General features: G+C 38.3%; 1 long non-coding RNA gene across 1 annotated transcript; it reads right to left on the reverse strand.

Annotated features, from left to right (window-relative positions):
- Positions 1-745: 745 nt before the first annotated feature.
- On the reverse strand, positions 746-18,726 carry LOC106957609 (uncharacterized). The gene is made up of 4 exons (XR_001426986.1): positions 16,773-18,726; positions 15,781-15,850; positions 14,884-15,032; positions 746-1,451 (listed from the first exon to the last, which is right to left on the reverse strand). It is a non-coding gene; the product is annotated as an uncharacterized LOC106957609 (long non-coding RNA).
- Between the last annotated feature and the right edge of the window lie 192 nt (positions 18,727-18,918).

Consider the following 18,918-nt stretch of genomic DNA (forward strand, 5'->3'; position numbering starts at 1 on the left):
ACATGATGGGTTTCTTACTGCAACTCTTTTGAACGCAGTTGGAATGAGCGCGGATGCAGCTGCTTCGATCATTACCGTCAATTTATATTTGAACTGACAAACTATTACAATGTCATAAAATTTAAGATTACCACAACTTCCAGATGTTTCCCTGTGAGAGTTTGCGTTTCTGATTGCTGGATTAGTTTTAGTATGGCTGTGGATTTTATGTACAAATGCACCCTGCTGCTATCAGAGGTTTTCTTTTTTTTTTAATATATACCTTTATACTGTATTTTGGTAGCTCGCACAGATCAAACTCTAACCTAAATGTTGGAAAACTGGTCAAGTTATGTAACAGATCACGTTTCCCATCCTCTCTCATCCATGCTGCATCATCATTTTCCCTCTGACTGACTGGAAACAACACATTTCTCCTCTCCCACAAGATCATAAACAGCCTGGAGACAATTGGCATGTTCCTTTCATTTAGCCCACAAAGATGCATGGTTTCCTCTCTTTTTTATCAGATTAAAAACACAAAATGTATCGCATCCATTCATGCTCTTCACTTGAATAAATCCCACAGAGTGGAACTTTCAAGGTGACTTATCCTGAGAAGAATATCTCTAAAAGTAAAATACAAAAAATAAAAAAAATAAAAAAACAGGGTAATGAGGTTGCATTATTCTTGCCTTTGAAAGCAGAATGGTCAGCTAATAATAACAATCTTAATTGCCCCTTAGGGTCTCCCATGACAAATAGGCTCCGGGTGAAGGGTCAGACAAAGAGTGATTCAACATTCCCCATGATAACCGGAAGATGGAGACATCAGACATCACCCAGTACAGTGGAGCCAGGGCCCCGCTCTGGAGCCAGTCCTGGGGCTGGGGTTTGCCATGAGTGGCTGGTAATCTGGCCACTCCTCACGGGGCCAAGCCAATAGGAATGGTGTTAGGCTATCCTCAGTGGGTCTACCACCTGCAGGGATAACCATGAAAGACCGGTGCCAAAAGGATGGGGTGGCAGTCGAACGTGGAGATCTCGGTGACCCAGCCCCTAGACACTTATATTAACACCAATGCATTCTGAAAACAAATTGAAATTTAGTGTGCATAAGCTCAAAATGATACACCTCTGACCTGGACAGTAACTGTAGCTTTCCACGCAAGTGTGGATTGACAAATTCAAAGTTTTCACACGCCATTGCTACTTTATTTATTTAAAACAAGTGAGTTTAATTTATTAGCAATGAGCTAAAATTTTGTGTTTTCTGTCAAGCTTTTAGAGATATCAGGTCATGTCATCTGACTTTTAAGAAATACTTCTTCTATTCACTTGGGATTAATTAATTGTTGGATCCATCCATTCATCCATTGTTTTCCTCTTATTCTCATATCGGACATGTCCAGTTCTGGAGACCCGAGCATCCCTTTCCACACCAGCACTTTCCAGCTCATTCTGGAAGATCCCTAGGTGATAAGTGAAGGAGACTCTTAAGGTCTGAGATGGATGAACAGTCATATTAAGAACAACATTCAACAGGAAGATTTATGTTTTCCGGCCCTGAGAATATTTCATTACAATAATCAGAACTTTGGTGTTAACATCTGTCCAAATAGAAAACCTGTCTACAGTGTGACCCAACAATCGCTTTACAGAAAAGTTTTAGGCTTTCTTTTGTATTGGGGCGATATGTTGAGCAATTGTGGCCCTTATCATGCCACAGAGCACTTTGGAGTCCATTAATAAAACATGATAAAAAGTTGAGACCTTACTTTGGAGGAGCAGTGGAGATCAAGAGCTTAAGTGGGGGAGTCTGTCCTTAGGATAGATATTTTTTGTGTACTCTACAAATCAGGAAATCTAATTTGAGCTGATAGTTTGAGAAGGACAATCCTGGAAGGCAAGACTGTTAGAAACAAGTTTTCTAACAGAGTAATAAAACTGTTAGTATATCACATCAGATCCCAATAAAATACACTAAATTATGTGAAAAGGTTCAAGATTCATCTCAGCTTTTAAGTACTTCTAACAATAACCAATTGTTTGCTTATTTAATTCAACATATTACTTCTAACTCGTGAAAGTATTGGCATAACTTGGAAATCTCCATTCTTCCTTAAACTACCTTAGAGCTATTACAAGCATCCCTAGAAACAAAATCTGACCTTAAAATTAGCTAAAGAAATTACCTGGGAGGAAAATAACTTTGTATCCTTAAATAAGTTTGTTGGGCCAAAGCTCTGGAGAGCTACATCTATGTTCATTCTGAAGGTTTTTGTCCCTTTGATGAGGATTGTTTTGCCAAAGAATGTGATGTATTTGGCAAAGTGAACTTGGGTATTTTCCTGGTCTCAAGTGCAGCTGCAGGGAAACACATGAACAAACATTTAATAACAGTACAGCTTACAAAATCCATTTCTTAAAAACATTGTTGCTCTATGTAGTATTTCACATTTCCACGTTGAGATGAGGATCATTTAAAGGTACTAAAGTTTCTTAGACTAATTAATGCAGCTGGTCGTCAATCCTGACTGTGCTACTGAAAAGCTCAAGAGTTACCTTTCATTCACAAGTACGCCTTTTTTGGGAATCACTAATGATCTGTGACGCAACCATCCATGTTATAAAAATGCATATTAACATAGTCCCAGCTGATACAATTTGCAGCATCTGGAGGAACTTTAGAATAAATGCTAGTTGGATGTCTCTGGCCATGACCAACACTTCTACACAAAGAGGTCTTTGAAAACTCTGGCATGACGACTAAGCCACTCCTATCGTTTTTCAAATGCTGCAGAAATATAAGTGCATTACACCGCACAGTTTCTCACAAGGCAAAGGACTGCGCAGTAACAATAACAAAACTTAAGCTTTAAATTTCTGTGTGTGTGTGTTTGCTACAAAAACAACTAAAGTTGGACTGGGTTTGTGTCCACTGATTATAATACCTTCATTTTTTTATTTTATTAGACAGGTTTCAGTCATTTGATGCAGTGTTTTTGAAGCTGGAACAATCACCACCTGCTTACTTGTCAATATGACTCACATTTACATTCACTCAATCTGGACAAAGTGGCCTATAGTCACTGAGCAGGTAGAAGGTCAGAGTTCGAGCGTATCCATTAGAAAGCCAAACAGTATCAATACAGCCAGAATGTAGGGCTCCTATTATAAGTACAAATCAACAGCACATTTTTAGCCTCACCACCAGAATTTCAAGTGACCTGTGTGAATCAGTCTCTGTGATGACTTTCAATGGAGAGCACCAACAAGGAATGTCAATCCCCTCATTACCTTTTCGCTGTTTGTATCAAAGGCCCTAAGCTCTCCTTTCTTTTTCCTGGAGCTAACATAATGCTGACATTGTTTGTACTAGGCTGGGGGGAAATGTGGAAAAGCAATTACTTTTGGCAGAGATATACTTTGCAAAATGCAAAAGTTATTTGTTTTCTTGTGAGATTTTTTTTTTTTTTCAAGAAAGCTTTTGTTTGGGATGGACAGGCAGACTGCCATGAATTCAAACCTTTCCAAATTATTTTACATAAGAAAATAATAAAAGTGCCTGCATATGTTATATTACCCCCATCTCATACTTTGTTGAACTTGAAGTTGTGGAAGCACAGAGGCGTACAGAGCTCCTTCTCAGCTCTGAACCAATAGTACTTTTTCTACTGGGTAGAACAGGCAGCCTGTTGATTAGTTTGAGCACTGCTGCCACCTAGTGACTGGAGGATTGTTTAAGCCTGAATGAAGAGAGTAATACACCTCTATTTTACAGTCTCAGAACTGCTGAAAACCAGTCCTTTGTCCTATGTTATTTGCTTCTCACAGAGGACCTGGTCTCTTGGCTGTTGAGAAACGATTTAGCCATGGAGGCATGCACTGTGTGGATATTTTAAATTTTACCCAATCGCTAACATTTATCTGTGACACCTGTAAAGCGCCAGTTTGACGATAAGAAGCTTACCAAAAATTACCTGTAAACAATCAGCATCCTCTGCGAAGAGAAAAGTTCTTACGAGGCAGCTGTTAAAGTTAATTCAATTTGGAAGCCTAGACAACACAGGCTAAATGGTTTTGTTCACTTCCTCCACTGCCATTAAAACTACAGCCACACTACAATTCTAAAACAAAACTATCGTTCACAACTTCTCCTTCTGTTCAGTGATTGGTCTGGTCAAAAATTGACCGGAGAAAACCCAAGTCAAGGGAAGAAAGCCCAGACTGTGCTGGAAGAGAGAACTTTTTCAAGCGGAATTGCATAGGAAGGCAATGGACAGGCTAGTAAAGTCTGTATCTGTATTGAGATCAATTCATCATAGATCTAAATATGAATATTTAGAAGATTGTCAAAGTATGAACACATTTTGCAAGCCACTGCAAATTCTAGCATTGCACAGCACTACTAGACACAGAACAAAGCAACAATTAATCTTTCAAACAGAAGAGAGATCCAGAAACTTGTCAAATTCAAACTGGCTTCAGGCGTGCTGGCAACATCTCTGACACATGTCACAACGCTGGCAAAATGTCCACTTTGCACGCCTTTTTAAGGCTAAGAGATCAAGTCACAGTTTTTGGGTGTGAGTTGTTGAATAAAGGCTGTCTTAAAGTTTGAAAACTGTAACGTAGATGAAAGATTTGGAGAATCCTGTATGATGAAGTTAATATTTATGATCAGCGAGAGATGTTTTCCCTCTTTCTCCCTATTTATTACCTCACTCCACTTTAGTTTTTAATTCAGTAACCTTTCACCAACCATTCCCAACACGCATCATCCTCTTCCTCCTGGCTCTGACCTGGCAATAGAGACCCACTGGACATTGTGTCATTTTCATAGGTTCTCAACCAGCCCACTCTGGAAAATTAAGGGTCAAGCATTTTCCACATTAGCAGCTTCACCAGGAGGACAGAAATTGATATATGCAGCAATTACTCTTCCTCCCACAAAACCACCACGGACAAACTAATTGCCAAACACACATTATATCCAAAAATTGATGACTGTCTTAAGCATTCTTTCATAAGAGACAGCAATATTAATGCCAAGTAAGCATTAGAAGCTGTAATTTAAAAATTGGGGCAAAGGTGGGACAGTCACTAAAGAATTTTATGCAAGGCTTCTGGCACAAAACATCGCTACACAGTTATTCATTTATTATGTATAAAATCTCTACCATAACTCAACCATACAGTGTCTTATTTTAAACAAGATTTTTAGGATTCGGAACAGTCTCCGCTGGATTAATTTTTTTTTAGTTATGCAGCATCCAATAAATATAGTAATTACTAAAGGAGTGCCACAATTTATATGTAGATGCATTATTTATGCGTTTTTAAAATTATTTTGTTTTCACATTCAAAATAGAATGACTTTAATAAAACAAAAAGCTCAATGAACATTTAATAGTGTGGAATGTGCAGAGCTTTTTTCCTTGTTTGATTTTTAAGTCAGCCACCCACCCACTCTGCCCACATACCCCACCAAGCAGGGATTTGCTAAAGAGCCAGTTGTTTTGCTATTAGTCTGCAGACAGTTGAGCAACACAGATTTTGGTGTGTGATTCTTTTGCTACTTCTGGGAACAGTTGAGGGATGAACCTCATTTGAGAAATGACTCACCACTGACACGTGCGTCTTTGAAATGGCAATGCCACTTGGTATGTAGCTGAATCAAAGTGATTCCTAGTAGTGTTTTTAACTTAGTTTTTACCAGCCAGCATTGCTCATGCAGTGGCTTTCACTCTCTTCTGCTCCCACTGCACTAAACTCGAACAGGGAATCATGTGCTCTCTTTAGCAACAGCTTTAAGAATAAATAATCTTCTTCACTTCCTCCAATTAACTGTGAAGATCAAGTGCCCAGACAGTTTTGATGTGATTTAACCATCCACATGAGGTCAATTTAACCTGAATTGCTTTATATTAAGCATGATAAATTTGTTATTTTTCATTCCATTAAACATTTTCTTATAGACCATTTAATCAGAACAGACCCCCTTGGCCTGTTTTATTTAACAAGCAAATATTAACCAAAATAAACCTAGAAAGTCAGAAAAATAGTTGAGACGACTTCAAGGTTTGTTTGTTTTCTTTTTTTTTTTTTCCCCAACATACTTGAACTAAATATCCATCCCCAACTTTGGGTGGGCATTCTGCCAAGCACAGAGGTCAATGAGGTAAAGCAGCAGCATCATGCTTCAAGTAAAATTAATTTTGCCAATGAAACTGTTAGCATGGCATACAAGAAATAGTAATAAAGAGAAGATTAATAGGTAAGGAGGACGTCTCTTTGACAATTATGACCTGCTTGAAAGAGCCCCAAGGGCAGACAGAAGCTAAGGCCTCCTACAGATGTTGGAGAAAACAGTCCCATTCATCATGACATTTTTGTTGGAATCTCTTTGAACTGCTCTTACATTTTGTGTATCATTTATCTCCAGCAAAAACGGATAAATTATTGACAGACAACTGGCTAATAGCAACCCAGCAAGACAGCTATATCTATAAAATATTCAGATAATAACTAACTAATCAATATAAAGAAAATAATAGGGAGTTCCAAGTTGTTAAATTCAATTCTAGTTTATTATTCTAGCTACCCATCATAAAATATGTAGCTAATTATCTTTCCAGTTTTATTGGCAGTATAGCAATAAATCCCTTCTTATGTTTTTAGGCTTCCCATTTTTTTAGTCAAGTTCAAGCTGATTATTAAACGTTAAAGGGGCTGCATTATGTAAAATTGACTTCATTGAGCTGCTATAATGTTATTTCCTCATCAAAAATATACCTGGGGTGTTTCTTTGACCTTTTCATCCACGCTAGAGAAATCATTCAATCTTCCATGGTCTCACAGTCCGCTGCCTTTTCCACGAAGCTCTTCCTCGGAGCTGCAGTTTCCAAGGTGAGAACCTCACTCAGCTCCGTCAGAAGAGCAGCAGCAGCAATTAGCAAACACCTGGTGGAACTGAGCATCTGTTGAGCTCATTATACAAGCTACTTCTCAGCGAAACGCTGGGGGCGGTGGGGAAGAAGAGAAAAAGAATAGAAAAAACGTTAGAAGCTTAATAGAGAAATGTTATGATGACGAGCTGAAGTCCGAGCACAACTGTCTCTTTAAGGAGCAAGAGTTTCTTAAAGAGACAGACGCCCAATTTAAAGGCGTTAAATTGTGAAGTGAAGTCAAATTTCATAATTTGTATTGGTGAAAGTGGTTTTTATCATAGATAGATAGATAGATAGATAGATAGATAGATAGATAGATAGATAGATAGATAGATAGATAGATAGATAGATAGATAGATAGATAGATAGATTTTTGTGACTGTTAATAGGCCTTACTTGAATGTCTCTGTCACTGCCCGGCTCGTAAATCACACCCCCTTGGGAGCCTTTGGGCTGGACTCATTATTGTGCAACTCTGTCTACAATCCAAAGACCCACTTAGCTTTCAGGCCATAGTTTTCATGCAGACATGTAAATTGGCATGTTGGAGTGTTAAGTCATGTATCACCCAAGGCAAAAACAACAGGGACAAGACAATAGGAAACAGCTTGCAAAACTACTTAAAAAAGGCGGAGGAACAAGCTAATTATTATGCATTTTGTGAACATTCCAGTTTGTTGCAATGTAGAAAATATTCATCTGACTGCTAAGCCTGCTCATACTGTTAAGTTTTATACCAAGTGCTCAGTAGGGAGCCGGAAGAGAGGCCTTGAAGAGCCCCAGAGCCCCATAGCCCCATCTCCGGAGCAGCACTAAGTACTCAGCAGGCTTTAAGGGCAAATGTTCATTAGGGAGGTGAGTTTTAATAAACCTGCAGACAGACATGCTGTTGAACAGCCTCAGGTGCCAGAGGATGTAAGCTTACTTATTCTCCTGATCTTTAGGACTTTAGTTTCCATCATTAGCAACACACTGAAGAAACAAATTTCATATATCTTATTTAGTCCTAATCAGGATACAATTATATAAATTATATTAGATAATTCACAAAGTTTGGAATGCAGGACTGAATAGGTTCAAGGGGTTGTTCACAAAGTTTAAACAATGTACTGCCATTGAAGATCAATTTTTCTCCATCAAGATTGCCAAAATAAAGAAATAAATAAAGCTGAAGTATGTAGCTTAGAGATACCAACAACATACCTGAGCATTCCACCGCTAAGACACATTTATCTTATTATCTCACACCGAGAAGCAGATCTGCATGTTTTAAGTGCCCAATTACCCAGGAAATTCATGGCAGTTAAACCGCATCATTTCAGATCCTTCTGCGTCAAAAATGTTCTGACCGTGGACCTTATCATCTTCCAGAAGACTCTCTTTCAAAAGATTTTGCTCTTGCAAATATGATTCAAAATTAGGTTGAGCTCCAACTTCTGACAAGGTTTTAATAGGATTGCAAGCATGCAAACTATGTATGAGTATACCTTACAAATACTACTGGGCAGCTACTGCAGTCTATAATTTTATCTTGCCAAGAAAAATGTTGAAATGAAGCATGAAATGAAAAAGAAATGTCAAAAATCAGGCTTGATTAGACCATTGGTTGAAGGCCAGCCCCATCAGTACCCAGGAAATGCAAGTCCAATTTCCTGGGTAATTTTACTTCTTTTTGAGGATTTGTTTTCACCTTTATTTTTCAACTAAAATTTCACATTAAGAGACAGAAAGCAATCTTATCTTTTTCCATGTCTATTCAATAAAATTTGGATCAGGCCGGAATTGTAGATCCAGTAGATTGGATTTTAATAAAAGATTTAGATCAGCAGTCAATTCGTCACTTCCAACTGGCCCAAAATACCAACACCCATCTAATTACCTATACCCTGATCTACTAACCAGATGTTCTTCCATGTTCCTCAAAACAAACTCAAAAACAGGAATGGTCATGGCTTTGCAGTGGCAGGATGCACTCTCTAGAAAATGTGTCTATATTCTTTGGCTTTTAGTTAGAGTTAAAGTTTATCATCCTGAATGTAAATCTTCACGTGGTTTATTTCCTTCCAAAGAATTGAATTATTATTCAAACTTTGTTTTTATTTTATTTTAATTTGAACCTCAGTTTAGCTGTTTATGTTGTATTGTTTTTCTTTCTGATATATATTGTTTGACTTTGTCGTGCAGCACTTTGTGTGGTTTTAAACATGCCTTGCTAATAAATCGACATTGACATATGGTGAAACTCTCACGACTGTTTCTCATGTGTTCGCACTGTACTGTTTATCAACCTTCAGCATTGTACTCGTTTCAAATTACGCCCTCCAGCTAGTTATTTCTGTACTGGGACTATTTGATGCTTGGTTTTCCTAACAAATGCGCTGCAATTAATTATCTAAATCAATACACACACACACACATTATCAAGCTTATTCTTTATCACTTTGTCATTAGATTGCAATACAACTGACCCAAAATTGTTTCTGCAAAATTCTGCAGAATCAGCCCCCAGCCTCTTATTTTCTCTGTGGACTCTCTTGGCACAGTTAAGAATAATGTTTATCTGAAGAAACAGTAAATTAATGAATGAATAAAAACAAGATGTCAGCTGGATAGGGAAAAAAAAGTACAAGATGACAGCCGTAACAATCATCAAGAGGGCTTAACAAAACAATAAACTCATAAACCTGACTTCAACGATTTCTGACCTAACTACAGATATGATTGGGAAACACTCATAAGCTGCATGCATTGCATAATTGACCTGTGAGACGTTTTCATCTACCCAGTGCTAAATTGGCCTCAAAGTCTTGAACATTTCATTTTGTGCCACATTTCGTGTTTGAAACTTGTCCACCTTTGCAGAGGTTTTATTTGTGGCAAATGCAGCATGAAATAGAAGGGTGTAGCTGATGCTTATAAACAAGCCAGTCTGTTTGTTGTTATGCAGATTGATCCAGAAAATGTTAAGTCTCCCACTGAAAATAAACACATTCCTTGGGGTTTAGGTAACAAACACAGAAAGCTGATGATATTTTGCACAAAACCTCTTCTATCAAAGGTTACAATGGCGACATTTCTCCTTGTTCAGCTACTGTTTATCGACCTCAGTGTTTTTATCTCACCATTTTACTAGTATGGTAAACACCCCCTGTGATTACTTGCAGAGGCATAACCATCTGTCCAGTATTCAGCACAAAGAGTGATTCCATGTTTCCAACAAGAAATGTTGTGTAGGTTCACTTATTTATTGGTCAATTGATCGAAAATCCCGCTGTGCGTAAGTGTGTGTGTGTGTGTGTGTGTGTGTGTGTGTGTGTGTGTGTGTGTGTGTGTGTGTGTGTGTGCATGAGGCTAGGCCACATCTGGAAGCAACCTGGGTGCTGCTAATCACAAACCTAAACACAAAATAGCTCAGTCTCATTGCTGCAAACAACCAGAAACATTTTAGTTGCATAACAGCCTGATGCGATATTTCATGTTCGATTTGTGCACAAAGGTGGAAGATGGAAAGTTAATGAATAATGGGCGTGGTTGAGTTGTAAGTAAAAAGTATTGTGCTATATATTTATTTTCCACACAAATACTTCCCGGATAATGCAGTGTTTATTCTGCCCCCAAAATGTTGTTGCTAAACTTTCTAATGACTGTAACAGGATCACAGATGGAAAACATCACAAATGATGTCTTCTCACAGAGTTGGGTCCAGTGCCTGGCTAAGCTACAAGCCTGGGCACATGGAAAAGCTAATTTTGTCATTTCATCTTCAGAAAATGGCTCAAGCTCGAGGGAATCTGGCAACAAATTCTAAGACTCATTTTGGTGTGAACTTTGACTTGGCCATTGTAAAACATGAACTAAGCCATTCCACTGTAGCTCTGGTTGCATGTTTGGGGTTATTGTCATTCTGGACAATAATCCAGGATTGTGCTTTTCTTTGCACATCTTCTCAACTCTAACAAGTCTATAATTGATAGATAAATTGCCAGATAGTTCTTTATCCAATTGTGGAGCTCTGCAGCTCCTCCAAACTAACCATGGACTGTTCTCTGCTTCTCTAATTTTTGTTCTCTCTAGCTATCCTTTTGGTCTATATGGACATGCTCCTTGGTCTTCATGATGCCGTTTGTTTCCTGATGTTTTTTAACAAACCTCTGAGGCCTTCATAGAGCAGCTGGATTTACATTGAAAATACATTTCATACAGACTGACTCTGTTAAGTATTAAGGCGAGTTCTACATTCATTTTATTTAGCAGGATCAGATTTAAAATGTTGATTCCCAAGCCACACAATTCAAATTTTTATATGTAAAACAACTTAAAAAGTGTTCATTTCCTTCCACTTCATAATTATGTTGTACTCTGTGTGGGACTGTCACATGAAATCCCGGAAAAAAAACAGTGAAGTTAAAATTTTTAATATGACTAAGTGAAAAAATGTTCACAGGATGTGAACGCTTTCCTCTGAATTTGTTCACGATGAGTAGCTGGCCCATATTGCACATTTTTTGAAACAACAACAGTATTCTGAACTGGATAACCTTAAAAAGTTGGACGATTGTATCTGCTCTCAGAAAAATGTTGACTAACTGGCTGTGGCGATGCAGGAAAAGAAACAAGGAATGAAGCTAAGCTCATGCTCACAGTCAATCTGTATCACCGTGACGACAGCTCAGTGGCAAAGGACGTGATAAATGTAAATGCTTTTCTGTGCGTTCAGTGAATTTCTCGTTTCTCCCCTCCGTCTTCGGCGTGGTCCAAATGAAACATCTAAATCACAAGCGTGTCAGCATTTCCCGGCTCTGTCAGTCAGACCAGAGCAGGGAATCGTTCGTTGACTGACCTCATGCAAACGTTTTACAGCAACAAGCTTGATCTTTCTTGGAAGAATTTTCCCTCTTTTAAAGAATCAGCTGCGTTTTTGTTTTTCCTGTTCATGTACAGCATGAATGCATTCTTTGTTTCAGTATCACATGACTCGCTACGTCTTACTTTAAGGGACAAATTATTGCTATGCTCACAAAAACTAATTAAATTTATGAATTTGATGTTAAAAGAGGGATCTTTAGATGGGGCCTGCAGTTGAAAATTTAGGTTTATTTCAGTGCTTCCCCTTGGAAACAGAGGTGTGTTTCAGTTGGTTTCCTCTTCAAGCCGTGGCCTCCCTCGTGTCCTTATATGTTTCTGTGTCTGCCCCCGAGTGCCCATCATCCCACTGGGGCCTCTCAGACAGGAACAGGACCTCTGCCTGACCGACATTATCGCAGCGTCACACATGATGTCCGTAGAGGATTTATTTGGAGACAAATTTTATAAATTGAAGAAGAACCACATTATGCTGGGGTTTCCAAAGAAACATAGCTGAGATTAAATGAGCGTGAAAACATGCATTCTCTTCCTCAAAGAGTTCATCCGGCAGCCAGCCATTATCTGAAGTGAGAGCTGGTCATGTTTGGGAAGCAACAGCTAATAGGATTCAGTCGATCTTCCTGTCAGTCTAAACAGAGCCTCGCCCAGTTCCTCTCTCTGAACAGGGTGGTCCCTGTTGAGCGGAGCCGCTCCGTTCGGAGCGACTTGGCAGAGTTCACCGTGGCAGACAGGAACACGCTTCCCCTCAATCAGCAGTTATCGGCAGGTGTGCCATACCTCTCCCTTCTTTTAATTAATCAAATATGTGCTAATATCAGGAAAATATAGCCTAAGTCAAAGACTACTTTTCCTACTTTCTTTTCAGCTGAGAGGAAAAAAAAAACTAAAAGAAAATTCTCCAAACAAACCTACCTTCGTGCCAAAAGTATTTTCCGCCCTAATATTTCGTGATTGAACTGTGACTGACCAAATTTTTAGAAAGCTGTCTTCAATTTCATAGGCATGATTATCACAGACCTGTAAAATCAAAAAATGGCTTAAACAGATCCTTTAAACAGCAGGAAGTAGGTTAAAAGGTCTCAAAAACAAAACGTCGTGCCTGCATATGAAGAAATACAGGAACAGATAAGAGAGACACTGAAATCTATTTGGCTGGAAAGGGCTAAAACGTTTTGGACTAAATGAACCAGAACAGGAACAGAACTGGCTTTCCTACCAAAACTACACCAAGAGTGCATCAACAATTCATTCAGGAGGTCACAAAAGAACCCAGAATAACATTTAAAGAACTGAAGCCTCATTTGCTCCAGTTAAGACCAATTTTTAGTTTCAGGAGTAAGAAAAGCGGGACAAAAATTGGTTGAAAAACATGTTGAGGAGCCATGCATCAGAAAAGCAAGGTCATGTTAGGTTATAAAACATGATATTGGTCCTATTTGTGCAAGAACAGGGCGCTGAGCCAATCTGAAGAGAGGAGTGGGTCAAACTTCCTCTGCATTCTTTCATGCAGGTTGTCAGTTGTGATTGTTTCACAACAGTTGTTATTCGCCAAAGGTGGCAGAGTTATTAGATTTAGGATTTAATTACGTTTTCACATAATACAAAGTTTGGTTCATTAGTATTTTTGAGTGTCGATACATAGTTTCAGCATTGTATGTGTGTAAATTAAAAAAAATAGTGATTTGTCTAATATTTGTAGCTTTCATCAAATCATTTTTATCTCACAGTGCAGAGGTGAAGGCAGTATGTATCTGTGGACTGTAAACACACATTGCTGTTTTTTTTTGTTTTTTTTTTTTCCTGCTGATGTAGACACTGAAAGGTTGCGCATGTGCTGACCAGATGTGGCTACTATTGTTGTATTTTGCAACTTTGTGGTCTGTGAAATCTCTCTTCCAACCTTATCCTCAATGTGATGAAAGTATGAATGAACGAATCCTCGTTTGACTTAGGGAAAACAAACTTCAAATCACTTTCCAGCCAAAGCAATAAAACCTCTAGAATGTAATTGGCCTGAACCACAAAACCAAGACGTCGGGTGGGGGATGGGTTCTCTGAAATACTCTGGGTCGAATATTTTAATAATGAACTAAAAATAGTGAAAATTCCATCTTTTTGCATAAGTTATGACTGATGTTACTTTATGGGTGTAACATCATTGGTTTAGCTTCCAGATTGTATTGTAAGCATGAAAACACATACAGTTAGAATTCAAAAATTTATTTTGGCTCTTAATTCTGAATTTAAATTATCCTTGTTATACATTTGGTTGGTTAGCAACATTTAGCAAACCATTATCCAATAATGCAGTACTGAGATAAAGGCACAGGTCTCCTGACAAATATATTCATTTTTAGCTGTTGTTCCTAAATTTTCAGGTATTCAAAGAAATGTTAATATCACACAAAGATGATCTGAGTAAATATAAATTGTGGTTTTATTAATGGGGAAAAATCAGTTCAAATCAAGTTGGTCTTATTTATTTATTTATTTATTTTTTACAAATATTTAGCCCCTCGACATAATACCTAGTTTTTACACCCTATTGATAGGAATAACTGGCAATGAATCACTTTGAATTGTTGTAATTCAGACAAATTATGAGGTTTTTGTGGATTCAAAGCACATTTAAAACCATCTCATAGAATCTCAATGGGAATTTTCTACCTGAGTTTTACGAGGCTCCTCCAAAATCGTTTGCTGCTGTGCTTTGCATCATTGTCCTGCTTCAGCTTAAAGTCATGAACTGGTAAAGTTCAGGATCTTTTACTGGAGATACGAATTCACGGTTCCATCAATTATAGCAATTTGTCCATTTCCTGAAAAAGCAAAGCAGTTCCAGATCATCCCCCGTTGGCATTTTGTTAATTTCACACCAGCTGTAACTGGGTGTACACCTTGCAAAAGTTACACTTTTGTTTCATCAGCTTAAAGAAATGTCTCGAAAAAGGGTTTTGGGATATTTTTGGCAAGTGTGCAATATGTCTGTGTTTGTTTTGGATAGCAGTGGTTTTCACCCTTTGGATTCCTTCATGGATGCTATTTAAGCTCCATTCAGTTCCTGTTGTTGAATCATAAACCTTACCTTCACTGAGATGATTAAGCTCTTAAGTTCTTTAGATGTTTTGGGCTCTTCTGAGACTTCCTGGATGAGCTGTCAGTGCAATCTTGGAGTGATTCTGTTCGGCGGGCGAACCCTGGGAATGTTCACCGATGTTCAGTGGACTCTGTAACCTTGTGTGAGTTAGAGAAAATCCACAACAAAGTCAAGCTGGTCTAAAAGATATCCTAAACACAGGGAGAAGTCAGTCGTCATTTTTATGCTGCAAGAAGCACAAACCGTGACATAAAATATGTTTAACCGTAAATGTTAATGAAAAGGGCCAGTTTTGCTTCCAAGAAAAAGCTAATATTCTAGATTTGCAGCAAGACATATAAAGTATGTCAAGTTTAACAACATAAACATCTGTTCTTCATATGATGTGAATGAATAATAACGTCATGTTTTTCTTTTTTACAGAAAACAAAAAATAAAAGCAATAATTGTAAATGATAGCAAATGTCTAAAATAATCGTAGACACAAAAATTCTTATCTGAGACAGTTTGGTCCAGATTAAAACGCACACATTTAAACAGCAAACAAAGATAAAACACTGCCGTTATGGCGTCTGTTGCTGCACTTTAGGCAAGAGGGTGATTCCCACTACAAAGCATGTTTATATATTCTTTAGTGACACTCCGCTGACAGCCAGGGTGGAGTGGGTATTTGTCAGACATTTGGGCAATCCACATTAGAGGCCCCGTCTTTGAAGAGAGAATATAAGAACTGAAATGTTTCCAATGTCTATGAAAACAATACCACTGTGAATCCCTGCAGGAAGACTGCCCCGGTGAATCGTCTCTACATATGTGACCCAGACAGTCATCAGCTGAAGCACAATTAATAACATCCACAAAGTTTTTTTTTTTTTTTTTCAATACCTCAAGCATGCTGTCCGCATTGAATGTGCTCCATCTCCGTCTTTGGATGTTGAGTCCCTGGTTATGGAGCCTTAGATTATATAAAATAAAATAAAAAATCAATAACAACAGCAGGAAATCTGTGAAACATCAGGAGATCAAAAGACAAAACAAAAATGTAATCAGTAAAGGTATCCCACTGATAAAGATCTTGTGCTGTGCTTCATTGCCAGATTATTGTCATCACTATAAAATGCACTTCTTCAAGTTCCAGCTGTTTTCCCTTCAAGTTATCAACAACAACACCGGGAACGAGAGAAAGAGAGAGAGAGAAAAAAGTGCATTTACATTCAGAACCCCTACTGGATGAGACTCCCCTGTGGCTGACTGGCCCTGATTAGGACCGGGCTTTAGACCGGCCCAATCACCGCAGATGACAAATAACTTCAGCCAATCGAGTTGGCAGTTAATCAGCAGCATCCAATCAGGTAATAAGAAACTGAGTTTTGAAATGGAAAGCAGACAGAGCCCATGGTTGTTTGGGAGGAAGCTGGAGGAGAGGTCCTGTTAGCAGCACAGGGAAACCCCACTGTCTGCAGACAATTACATTTAATCAGAGGAGCTGATGGACATCCAACAAAAAGTTGTGTGTCTGATTCAGAAGAAGAGAATTAGATACAACCCAAGATGTTTTTTGGTTTTTTTTTACAAACGCAAACCTCAGTCAGTGTTGAAATTGTTTACAGAATAGTAAACAAGTGTAGTGATGTGCTCTCAGGAAATTCCCAGAAATGTGTTGGCACTCATAGAAATGTCTTAAAATAAATCTGTTTATTTCAGCAGTGTAATGTCTTACTAAAAAATTTTTTTAAAAATCCATCCCTTTATTTGACTATATCAAATAAAAATAATTAACAGCTTGATGATACAAAAAAAATGGTCTAAATCAAGATTGAAGGAGCCTTGTTCATAGCCAGTCCAGTCCTCAGACCTAAATCTTTCAGAAAACGTACAGTCTGATCTAATTTGGACGATATAGAAACTTTGCACAAACATAAATAGTCACACGTCATTCTTTTTGTCCTCCTCAGATCCTGTAGAAAACCACAAGTTCAGTCCTGAAGATCTACTATCCTGCAGCTTTTAGATGTGCATCTGTTTCTACACACCTGAATCAAACAAATGGCTCGTTACCAGGCCTCTGCAGAGCTAAAAGATGCTGATGAGCCATTCGATTCAGGTGTGTTGGAGAAGAGAGACAACTACAAGTTGCAGGAGAGTAGATTTTAGGGCCTGGACCTGGACTCTGTTAGAGAAAAAGAAAAGACCAACTGCAGTAGTGTTGGTAATAAAAGATGGATTCATTCATTTGTTGCCAGTTCTTTCCCTGCAGCTGCACCATGCATCCATATATGTTAATTTACAGCTCCAGCATGCAGGGTACTGTAGTTCAGGATAATGACTTTCTGAGGGGGTAATTTGAGAAATACCATTATGTAAATCAACAGGTGCATGCCAAAGCAGAATAAGTATACCCCTGCCTCCAAGTGCTTCAAGATGCCTTTCTGGTGGCTGCTGCTAACGTCCAGACCACACCGTATGGAAACCTCCCCTGTGCATGTGGGTGTGCTGCAAGCAAGGAGGGCCATGAGAGATGAATGTTCACAGCAAAGTGTTATTTTTTTTCCCCTTCAGAACGATTTCAGACACTTACTCAGGAAGAAAACATTTAGTTAGGCAACACTGGGATGCCATCACATCCTGTGCTGATATGGCTGTCAGTTATGCCACTTCTTCCCCTGCGTTCAATGGGGAGCGAGTTGTTTTCCGCTTGGCCGCGTGCAAATGTTGACCTCAGTAAGCCTGGTGTTAACACGGCTTTTAAATCAGAGTTTAGGGAAATTTGTGAAAAGGAAGGATTTTAAGTGGATTTAGTCTGAGTTAAAATTAAACACAGATCTTTAGGCGAGCAGGGTCTTGTCATTTACTGTTAACCTACTGTGGTGTCACATGCAGAGTCAGCGCCCCCTTGTGGTTAAAATATGCACAAGTTGATGTTATTAGGGTTCCTTCAGCTTTTCAGACTCCAGGATAGAACCCCAGAAAAGTGAGAAAAGAAGAAAATGGACAAATGGATAGATAAGAAATGAACTGACAGTTAGAAAGGTGGATGAATAGATAGATGGAGGGACAACAGATGGAGACACAGGTGGCTGGATGAACAGATGAAGAGAGAAATAAATGAGTAATTACAGACACCAACTTTAGGTGGTACAAAAATTGAAATGTGTGATGGACAAATAGATGGATGTATACATGGCTGGCAGGTTAGTTGGTTAATGGGTCAAAGGCAACAGACAAACTGATGGATAATGAACAGAGGAATGGATGGACAAATTAAAAAAAATAAATGACAGATTGATCAGAACAAAAAGAATAAAAGTGTCGAAACAAACTTTTCAATACATTTTCTTTTCCCATGCCATACTTTTCCTGGCTGAATATACACCCAATCTGCTTGTAATACATGCTCAAAAGATGAATTTATCCCAATATTTTTATTCCAATACATGAGGGACCTGCAATCCAGATAATCTTTGAACATTCATCCGCAGAGGCTTGTCTTTAAAAAAAAAGGAAAAACAGAAGTAGTACATCCCCAATTCACAATATATACATCAGTAAAAGTCACGCTCAGGCCATCTCACCCAGAAGCCCATTCAAGCATTACATTGGCTAGAAAAGTAAAACCATGAACAACAAATATTAATAACAACAAAGCAAACCTTGTTCACTGTTGTTTTGAAGCTTCATATGACACGAGTAATGCTTAAACCTCTCGTTTCCGTACAGAGAAATGTGTTTTCAGCCATTGGTGTTCACACTGAAATGTTGCCCTGATGAAATATTCACATTTCAGTTCTCACCTCAGTTCTAAACATTGCACAACCCAAAAAAGAACAAGTCTGTGATTATTGTTTCAAAAGGCCAGCTAAAAAAAAAAAAAAAAAAAAAAAAAAATTTCTTGACGCGTCTTTACCATCTGAAAAGCTCAACCTCTCAGAAGCAAAACTGAATTCAGAGCCAACAGAGAGTAAAACTTAGTCTGTGTGTGGGAATTACGCATATTAGAAATATTGAAATAATTTTAAAAAAATC

Source organism: Poecilia latipinna, unplaced genomic scaffold (assembly GCF_001443285.1).
Source record: "Poecilia latipinna isolate Pla-1442-1.1 unplaced genomic scaffold, P_latipinna-1.0 Scaffold43, whole genome shotgun sequence".
In the NCBI taxonomy this organism is placed as follows: Eukaryota; Metazoa; Chordata; class Actinopteri; order Cyprinodontiformes; family Poeciliidae; genus Poecilia; species Poecilia latipinna.